We start from the raw sequence: 11,122 nt of genomic DNA on the forward strand, positions 1-11,122 counted from the left end.
TCATGGTTGTTCACCTCATGTATCAACTATTACAACTACTTTGAAATACTACTCAACATGAAATATAAAGACAACCATAAGGCTCCCGCCGGTTGCCACAATACAATAATGATCATCTCATACATATTCATCATCACATTATGGCCATATCACATCACCAAACCCTGCAAAAACAAGTTAGACGTCTCTAATTTGGTTTGCATATTTTACGTGGTTTAGGGTTTTCGAGAGAGATCTAATCTACCTACGAACATGAACCACAACGGTGATACTAGTGTTGTCAATAGAAGAGTAAATTGAATCTTCACTATAGTAGGAGAGACAGACACCCGCAAAGCCTCTTATGCAATACAAGTTGCATATCGAACGAGGAACAAGTCTCATGAACGCGGTCATGTAAAGTTAGTCCGAGCCGCTTCATCCCACTATGCCATAAAGATGCAAAGTACTCAAACTAAAGACAACATAAGCATCAACGCCCACAAAACCATTGTGTTCTACTCGTGCAACCATCTATGCATAGACACGGCTCTGATACCACTGTAGGATAACGTTGCACAGAAAACAAAAATTTTCCTACCGCGAACACGCAATCCAAGCCAAGATGCAATCTAGAAGACGGTAGCAACGAGGGGATTATCGAGTCTCACCCTTGAAGAGATTCCAAAGCCTACAAGATGAGGCTCTTGTTGCCGCTTGCAAAAGCGCGTAGAAGATCTTGATCACGGCGCCACGAACGGGCAGCACCTCCGTACTCGGTCAGACGTTCGGTTGTTGATGAAGACGACGTCCATCTCCCCGTTCCAGCGGGCAGCGGAAGTACTAGATCCTCCTCGGAATCCCGGCAGCACGACGGCGTGGTGGCGGTGTCGATGGAGAACTCCGGCAGGGCTTCGCCTAAGCGTATGCGGGAGTTGTATGTGGAGGAGGAGAGGCTAGGGTTTGGGGAGAGGGGGACTTGGGCACCGGCCTCAAGGGGTGCGGCCAAGGTGGAGGCTTGAGTGGCCAGCCCCCTCCCCTTGCTCCTCATTATATAGGTGGAACCCCCAAGAGTTGTAGTCCAAGTCTTCGAATAAGACCCCTACACACAAACTTGGCATAAGGTGGGAAACCTACCCAAGGTGGGACTCCTACTCAAGGTGGGAGTCCCACCCCTTCCTTGAGGGGGTTGGCCGGCCACCATGGTTGGAATCCACCTGGGATTCCTTCCCCTTAGGGCTGGCCGGCCATGCTAGTGGAGTCCCTCCGGGACTCCACCTTCCATAGTGCCATTCTTCCGGACTTTTCTAGAACCTTCTAGAACCTGCCATAAATGCACCGGATCATTTCCAAACTTGGAATATGACTTCCTATATATGAATCTTATTCTCCGGACCATTCCGGAACTCCTCGTGATGTCCTGGATCCCATCCGAGACTCCGAACAAAACTTCGAACTCCATTCCATATTCCATATCTACTTAAACGACATCAAACCTTAAGTGTGTCACCCTACGGTTCGCGAACTATGTAGACATGGTTGAGACTTCTCTCCGACCAATAACCAATAGCGGGATCTGGAGATTCATAATGGCTCCCACATATTCAACGATGACTTAGTGATCGAATGAACCATTCACATACGATACCAATTCCCTTTGTCACGCGATATTTTACTTGTCCGAGGTTTGATCATCGGTATCACTCTATACCTTGTTCAACCTCGTCTCCTGACAAGTACTCTTTACTCGTACCGTGGTATGTGGTCTCTTATGAAGTTATTCATATGCTTGAAGGACATTAGACGACATTCCATCGAGAGGGCCCAGAGTATATCTATCTGTCATCGGGATGGACAAATCCCACTGTTGATCCATATGCCTCAAATCATACTTTCCGGATACTTAATCCCACCTTTATAACCACCCATTTACGCAGTGGCGTTTGATGTAATCAAAGTACCTTTCTGGTATAAGTGATTTACATGATCTCATGGTCATAAGGACTAGGTAACTATGTATCGAAAGCTTATAGCAAATAACTTAATGACGTGATCTTATGCTACGCTTAATTGGGTGTGTCCATTACATCATTCATACAATGACATAACCTTGTTATTAATAACATCCAATGTTCATGATCACGAAACCATGATCATCTATTAATCAACAAGCTAGTTATACAAGAGGCTTACTAGGGACTCTTTGTTGTTCACATAACACACATGTATCAATGTTTCAGTTAATACAATTATAGCATGGTATGTAAACATTATCATAAACACAAAGATATATTATAATAACCATTTTATTATTGCCTCTTGGGCATATCTCCAACACCTTCATCTTGACCGTCAAGGTTCAGATAAGAAGAGATATCATCTTCTTCTTGTCCGGTCGGCACATATAGAATAACGCCGTTTATGATGCCGAAAATATGGTCTTCAGCGTCCGGATCATAGTTCTCCATAATCGGGTCAGCTCTATCGTCCGCCATATGTCAGTCCTGAAAACATGTAGTCAAAATAAATTAATTAAGTGAAGAAGGGGGGCGGTGGCAGTGGCGAAAGGGCGGTGGCAAAAGGAGGGGGCAAGGAAGGGGTGGGAGAGGGTGTCGCGGTAGAGCGCGAGACGGGGCGTTTGTTTAATGTGTGAGAGTATACATTTTTTCAACTTAGAGAGAGTTTTCTCGGATATGTCTACCGGACGAGAATCTCGTCGTCGAGGCGTGACGAGTTCCGATATGACAAGGATTATATAGTGTACGCGCGCGTGCGTTCCTTGACTGAAGCGGCAATGGGTTGACGATGGCTAGGGACCTACGGCGGCGGAGTCGAGACACAACACATGCATGCGGGGTCGCGGTGTTTTTTTGGTTAAAATTTTGTTAAGTTAAAATTTTGGTTAATTAAGTTAATTTTTGGTTAAGTTAAACTTACTGTATTAAGTTAAAATTAAAGTTAAATTAATTAAATTTTTGTTAAGTCTAAAAAACAAAAAAAAAAGAATTGAGAGGAGGGGCGCCGTGTGTACTGTGGCGCCCCTCTCTCTCCCGTATGGTGGACGGCGGCGGCGGAGTCGAGACACAACACATGCATGCGGGGTCGCGGTGTTTTTTTTGGTTAAAATTTTGTTAAGTTAAAATTTTGGTTAATTAAGTTAATTTTTGGTTAAGTTAAACTTATTGTATTAAGTTAAAATTAAAGTTAAATTAATTCAAAAATTGTTAAGTCTAAAAAAAAAGAATTGAGAGGAGGGGCGCCGTGTGTACTGTGGCGCCCCTCTCTCCCGTGTACGTATGGTGGATGGCGGCGCGCGGCAGCCGGCGGCGCGCGGCGGTGGCCACGGCCCCGGCCCCTCCTCGATCGTGTAACTGCCGCGCGCGGCCGTCCCGCTCCTCTCTCTCTGTCCCGTGTGGTGGCGGCGGCGCGGGCAGTGTGTGGTGGCGGCGGCGCCCGCGCGCGCTGCTGTCGACGGCGGCCGGGCACGGCGTGTACGAGGGGCGCGGCGACGACGCTTACGGGTGGCTTCCGGTGGCGAGACGACGACGGCGGCGAAGACGAGCGTGGCGACGACGAGCGGCGGCGAAGACGAGCGGCGACGACGAGCGGCGCAGAGACGAATTCGAAGAAGAACTAACGGAGAAGAAGAGACTGTGGCGCGGCGTTTCGCGCCGCGGGAATATAAAGGGAACCCCCTTTAGTCGCGGTTGGTGTGGCCAACCGCGACTAAAGGTATTTCGCCCGAATTTCGTTTCCCGCGGGAAATACCCTTTAGTCGCGGTTGGCGAGGCCAACCGCGACTAAAGGTATTTTTCAATATGCTTTTCTTTTTCAAAATCTGAAAAATACATATAATATATCAATAAATTCAGAAAAATAAAACTAATTCAATTCAAAATCTTAAAAATACAAATAATATATAAAAACATTCAGAAAAATAAAACTAATTCATTTCAAAATCTGAAAAATACATATAATATATCAATAAATTCAGAAAAATAAAACTAATTCATTTCAAGATCTGAAAAATACAAATAATATATCAATAAATTCAGAAAAATAAAACTAATTCATTTCAAAATCTTAAAAATACAAAAAATATATCAAAAAATTCAGAAAAATAAAACTAATTCATTTCAAAATCTGAAAAATACAAATAATATATCAATAAATTCAGAAAAATAAAACTAATTCATTTCAAAATCTTAAAAATACAAATAGTATATCAAAAAATTCAGAAAAATAAAACTAATTCAATTCATAATGTTAAAACTACAAATAGTATATCAAATTCTTCCCGGCCACCTCTATCTTCCCATAAGTTCTCCCCGGCCTGTCTTCCCGCCAGTTCTTTCCCGCCAATTTCTTCCCGCCTCTTTCTTCCCGCCACTTTCTTCCCGCCTCTTTCTTCCTGCCTCCTGTATTCCCGCTCCCATTTTCCCGCCATTTTTCACTACATATAGGTAGCCCGGCTTGGCCAGCATTATCACATCTCTACAATCTCTCATCACTCTCTCATGGCTTCCACCGCACCCACTCTAACCTACCAGCAGGTGGAGGAGCTTTGCGCCTCGAACTACCCTTGCCCACCGGGCTACCGCGTCCCCGCCGGCTGGAGCCTAAGCGCCGGCGGCGTACCGGTCCCTCCCGTCCCTCAGGGTACTGCGCGCCGGGCGGCCATCACGAACCACTACTACCTCGACCTCACGCCGGAGCAGCCGGATGAATCCCCGCGGCATCCCGATAACCAGCATACTTGGGACGCCTTCTTCATCAATCGGCGTGAGAGGGCGCTCGCCGGGTATGAGGAGGACGGTCCGCCTCCCGGGAACTTCCACGAGGCCGGCCGTCGGCTATGGTGGTACGGCCGGACTCGCGGAGCGTCATGGACTACATCACGGCCGGCGATATCCCCGCCTGCGCTACCCTCGGTTCGAGCCACGAGCGCCGCCCGACGACAGCCGACGACGAGCGAGCGACGACGACGGCGGCAACTTAGAAGGCGACGACTACCAGTACAACGGCGGCGGCTATGAAGACTACGAGTATGCATATTATACGCCTAGGCAGGAGTATGACTGAATCACTCCAAATTTCATGTATCATCAGTGCTATCTCGAGTCAATTGAATCATTCGAAAATAGACACCAAACATATCACGGGTAATATAATTCACATGATCCATTCAACAAAGTTTGGTACAATAAATTATTACACATCATTTCTTTCCTTGTGTCCCTGCTTGCTTACGATTGTGCCGTATCCATGGAGCATCCTCATCATTTAACTTAATGCTTGGGTCGGTGTTCACTTTGAAGGGCGGAATTTCAGCAAACATATTATAATCTTCGACATGTCTGTCTTGTCCTCCACTCCCACGATGTTTCTTTTCCCTGAAAGAACAATGTGGCGCTTTGGATCATCGCATGATGTAATGATTGTTTTTTTATCTTTCCGTTTCCTCGGTTTGCTACTCATGTCCTTCACATAGAAAACCTGAGCAACATCTTTCGCTAGGACGAATGGTTCGTCAAGGTAACCAAGATTGTTGAAATCCACCATTGTCATTCCGTATTGGTGGTCCACCTTTACCCCACCTCCTGTTAGCTTGAACCATTTGCACCGGAACAAAGGGACCTTAAAGGAGGGTCCATAGTCAAGTTCCCATATCTCCTCTATGTAACCATAATATGTGACCTTTTGCCCATTCTCGGTTGCTGCATCAAAGCGGACACCACTGTTTTGGTTGGTGCTCTTTTTATCTTGGGCGATCGTGTAAAATGTATTCCCATTTATCTCGTACCCTTGGAAAGTCGTTATAGTCGAAGATGGTTGCTGGCGCGTAGTTGACGTGGGAGTTAGAAATCTCTGTGGTGTAATTTTCCTTCACATCCCCGGCAACGGCGCCAGAAAAAGAGCTTGATACGCGTACAGCACGCGTCCGTTGGGAACCCCAAGAGGAAGGTGTGATGCGTACAGCGGCAAGTTTTCCCTCAGTATGAAACCAAGGTTTATCGAACCAGTAGGAGCCAAGAAGCACGTTGAAGGTTGATGGCGGCGAGATGTAGTGCGGCGCAACACCAGGGATTCCGGCGCCAACGTGGAACCTGCACAACACAAACCAAGTACTTTGCCCCAACGAAACAGTGAGGTTGTCAATCTCACCGGCTTGCTGTAACAAAGGATTAGATGTATAGTGTGGATGATGATTGTTTGCGGAAAACAGTAGAACAAGTATTGCGGTAGATTGTATTTCGATAAAGAGAATTGGACCGGGGTCCACAGTTCACTAGAGGTGTCTCTCCCATAAGATAAACAGCATGTTGGGTGAACAAATTACAGTTGGGCAATTGACAAATAAAGAGGGCATGACCATGCACATACATATTATAATGAGTATTGTGAGATTTAATTGGGCATTACGACAAAGTACATAGACCGCTATCCAGCATGCATCTATGCCTAAAAAGTCCACCTTCAGGTTATCATCCGAACCCCTTCCAGTATTAAGTTGCTAACAACGGACAATTGCATTAAGTATTGCGCGTAATGTAATCAATAACTACATCCTCGAACATAGCACCAATGTTTTATCCCTAGTGGCAACAGCACATCCATAATCTTAGAGATTTCGTCACTTCCCAGATTCACGGAGACATGAACCCACTATCGAGCATAAATACTCCCTCTTGGAGTTACAAGCATCTACTTGGCCAGAGCATCTACTAGTAACGGAGAGCATGCAAGATTATAAACAACACATAGATATAAATTGATAATCAACATAACATGGTATTCTCTATTCATCGGATCCCAACAAACACAACATATAGAATTACAGATAGATGATCTTGATCATGTTCGGCAGCTCACAAGACCCGACAATTATGCACAATGGGGAGAAGACAACCATCTAGCTACTGCTATGGACCCATAGTCCAGGGGTAGACTACTCACACATCACTCCGGAGGCGACCATGGCGGCGTAGAGTCCTCCGGGAGATGATTCCCCTCTCCGGCAGGTGGTGCCGGAGGCGATCTCCCGAATCCCCGAGATGGGATTGGCGGCGGCGGCGTCTCCGGAAGGTTTTCCGTATCGTGGCTCTCGGTACCGGGGGTTTCGCGACGAAGGCTATTTGTAGGCGGAAGGGCAGGTCAGAGGGCGTCACGAGGGGCCCACACCCTAGGTCGGCGCGGCCAGGGCTTGGGCCGCGCCGCCCTATGGTTTGGCCACCTCGTGGCCCCACTTCGTTGACTCTTCGGTCTTCTGGAAGCTTCGTGGCAAAATAGGACCCTGGGCGTTGATTTCGTCCAATTCCGAGAATATTTCCTTACTAGGATTTCTGAAACCAAAAACAGCAAGTAAAATAGCAACCGGCACTTCGGCATCTTGTTAATAGGTTAGTTCCGGAAAATGCACGAATATGACATAAAGTGTGCATAAAACATGTAGATATCATCAATAATGTGGCATGGAACATAAGAAATTATCGATACGTCGGAGACGTATCAGCATCCCCAAGCTTAGTTCCTGCTCGTCCCGAGCAGGTAAACGATAAACAAAGATAATTTCTGGAGTGACATGCCATCATAATCTTGATCATACTATTTGTAAAGCATATGAGCTGATATCAAATCATTCAAAGCAAGTATCTATATTGACATAAGAGATGATAATGCAAGAGTTAGACAAGCTAGAAGTTTTCATGAACTATTGCTTTAAAGACATGCAACCGTACAAAGTTCATTAAAGATGTATTATGTATTCAACATAGAAGTTCTATCCTTCATTCCAAGCATCAAGTAAATTTTCACAACATAAGAAGAATTCAGTCAAGTAAACATAAACATGAACGTCATGAATCAACTGTTTCGAAGTCTACTCAACCGGTGAGCGCAAGCATTTGGTATTAGCACCAGGATGTTATGGCATAAAGAACATTAATGGGGGTTTGGAAGGCCAAATGGAAGAAAGGCTTGCAAAGCTGTAAATGACCATTAGACAAGAGGAAGCCTTATGATCGAAGCTATGCAAGGAGTAGTGATTGACATGCAACGGATGCACATAGAGCTATATGTGTATGAAAGCTCTCCAATGGAACTAGTGAGGGTGCATCCAACTTGGTTGCTCACGAAGACCTAGAGCACTTTTGAGGAGGCTCATCATTGGAATATACAACCCAAGTTCTAGTGTAAATTCCCCACATAGTTATACTAGTAAAACATGAAAACTCTCTCATATGAATGTAGGTGCTGAACATGAGCACAAATGATGACTATGAATAATGAGGGTGCTAAAACATGAGCACAAGTGTGGATAAAAGATAGTAATGCTGCCCCCTTTTTCTTTATTCTCTTTTTTTCTTTTTTTCTTTTTTTTCTTTTTGATGGCCTCCACGGCTCTTTTCATTTTTAGGGGCAACATCCTAATATGACAACACACTTTTTGGTACAAATAACTCATAATGAATGAAACATGATGTATGAAACTGTATGCCTCGCGCGATGTAGCAGGATGTGCAATGATCTAGCGTAACATGGGTAAACCACACATCAGTCGTATATGATCATGCAAAGCAATATATAAATAATAAATGACAACATGGCATGTAATGTAAAAATAGATGTTGCATGGCAATATATCTCGGAACAGCTATGGAAATGCTGCGGTAGGTAGGTATGGTGGCTGTTTTGAGGAGATGTATGGGCTTATGTGTAGGAGAACAAGAGAAAGTTCTCCCACGGGTTTGGATGTACCGTGAAGTATGCACAATTCTCAATGTGAGCAAAAGGCAATGCACGAGTACCGAAGAGGCTAGCAAATTTGGATGGTGGAAGTGCCAAAAACCGTAGCTTAACATTAGTCAAAAAGAACTCACAAGCTTATTGCAAACAACTAGCAGGTTCATCATTAAGAGCATGATTAAAATTTACTCCAAGGAGGGCCGTTCACGGTGGCACAAGTACCCCGCTAGCTCCCTCGACCTTCAGCACAACTTAGTTATTACGATGAACTCTCAGACATGGAAAGCTATCAAGTCCAACTACGCCTTCAACTATTTAAATAGAGTTTGTAGTACGGCACAAGCTTAAAGACAACAATCCACTACTAATTTTAACTCATTTATCCAGCAAGCCTTACCATCTAAATATCTCAAAACATTTGCAAAGAATCAAGTTATCAAAGCTCAATGTTCTACAAGTATTTTATTATACACTACCACATGCAACATTTCCCGTTTCCAACCATACAACAATTTAACGAAGAAGAAACTTTGCCATGAATATTATGAGTAAAGCCTAAGGACATACTTGTCCATATGCTACAGCGGAGCGTGTCTCTCTCCCACACAGAGAATGCTAGGATCCATTTTATTCAAACAAAACAAAAACAAAAACAAACCGACGCTCCAAGAAAAGCACATAAGCTGTGATGGAATAAAAATATAGTTTCAGCGGAGGAACCTGATAATGTTGTCGATGAAGAAGGGGATGCCTTGGGCATCCCCAAGCTTAGACGCTTGAGTCTTCTTGATATATGCAGGGGTGAACCACCGGGCATCCCCAAGCTTAGAGCTTTCACTCTCCTTGATCATGTTGTATCATCTCCCTCTCTTGATCCTTGAAAACTTCCTCCACACCAAACTTAGAACAACTCATTAGAGGGTTAGTGCACAATCAAAATATACATGTTCAGAGGTGACATAATCATTCTTAACACTTCTGGACATTGCACAAAGCTACTGAAAGTCAATGGAATCAAAATATCCATCGAACATAACAAAACAGGCAATGCGAAATAAAAGGCAGAATCTGTCAAAACAGAACAGTTCGTATTGACGAATTTTATCGAGGCACCAGACTTGCTCCAAATGAAAATGCTCAAATTGAATGAAAGTTGCGTACATATCTGAGGATCACACATGTAAATTGGCATAATTTTCTGAGTTACCTACAGAGAAAACAGCCCAGATTCGTGATAGCAAAGAAATCTGTTTCTGCGCAGTAATCCAAATCTAGTATGAACTTTACTATCAACGACTTTACTTGGCACAATAAAACACTAAACTAAGATAAGGAGAGGTTTCTACAGTAGTAAACAACTTCCAAGACACAAAATAAAAACAAAGTACTGTAGCAAAAAACATGGGTTGTCTCCCATAAGCGCTTTTCTTTAACGCCTTTCAGCTAGGCGCAGAAAGTGTGTATCAAGTATTATCAAGAGACGAAGTATCAACATCATAATTTGTTCTAATAATAGAATCAAAAGGTAACTTCATTCTCTTTCTAGAGAAGTGTTCCATACCTTTCTTGAGAGGAAATTGATATTTAATATTACCTTCCTTCATATCAATGATAGCACCAACAGTTCGAAGAAAAGGTCTTCCCAATATGATGGGACAGGATGCATTGCATTCAATATCCAAGACAACAAAATCAACGGGGACAAGGTTATTGTTAACGGTAATGCGAACATTATCAACTTTCCCCAAAGGTTTCTTTGTAGAATGATCAGCAAGATTAACATCCAAATAACAATTTTTCAGCGGTGGCAAGTCAAGCATATTATAGATTTTCTTAGGCATAACGGAAATACTTGCACCAAGATCACATAAAGCATTACAATCAAAATCTTTGACCTTCATCTTAATGATGGGCTCCCAACCATCCTCTAGCTTTCTAGGAATAGAAGCTTCGCGTTCTAATTTCTCTTCTCTAGCTTTTATGAGAGCATTTGTAATATGTTTCGTGAAAGCCAAATTTATAGCACTAGCATTAGGACTTTTAACAAGTTCTTGTAAGAACTTTATAACTTCAGAGATGTGGCAATCATCAAAATTCAAACCATTATAATCTAAAGCAATGGGATCATCATTCCCAATGTTGGAAAAAATTTCAGCAGCTTTATCACAGGCAGTTTCAACAGTTTTAGCAGTTTCAGGCAGTTTTTCGCGCTTTGCATTAGAAGTGGAAACATTGCTAACACCGATTCTTTTACCATTAATAGTAGGAGGTGCAGCAACTTGTGTAGCATTAGCATTACTAGTGGTGGTAATGGTCCAAACTTTAGCTATATTCTCTTCATTTTCATTTTCTTCTCTTTCCCACCTAGCACGCAATTCGGCCATCAATCTTATATTCT

The sequence above is a fragment of the Lolium rigidum genome, chromosome 4 (genome assembly GCF_022539505.1).
Source record: "Lolium rigidum isolate FL_2022 chromosome 4, APGP_CSIRO_Lrig_0.1, whole genome shotgun sequence".
NCBI classification, from domain to species: Eukaryota; Viridiplantae; Streptophyta; class Magnoliopsida; order Poales; family Poaceae; genus Lolium; species Lolium rigidum.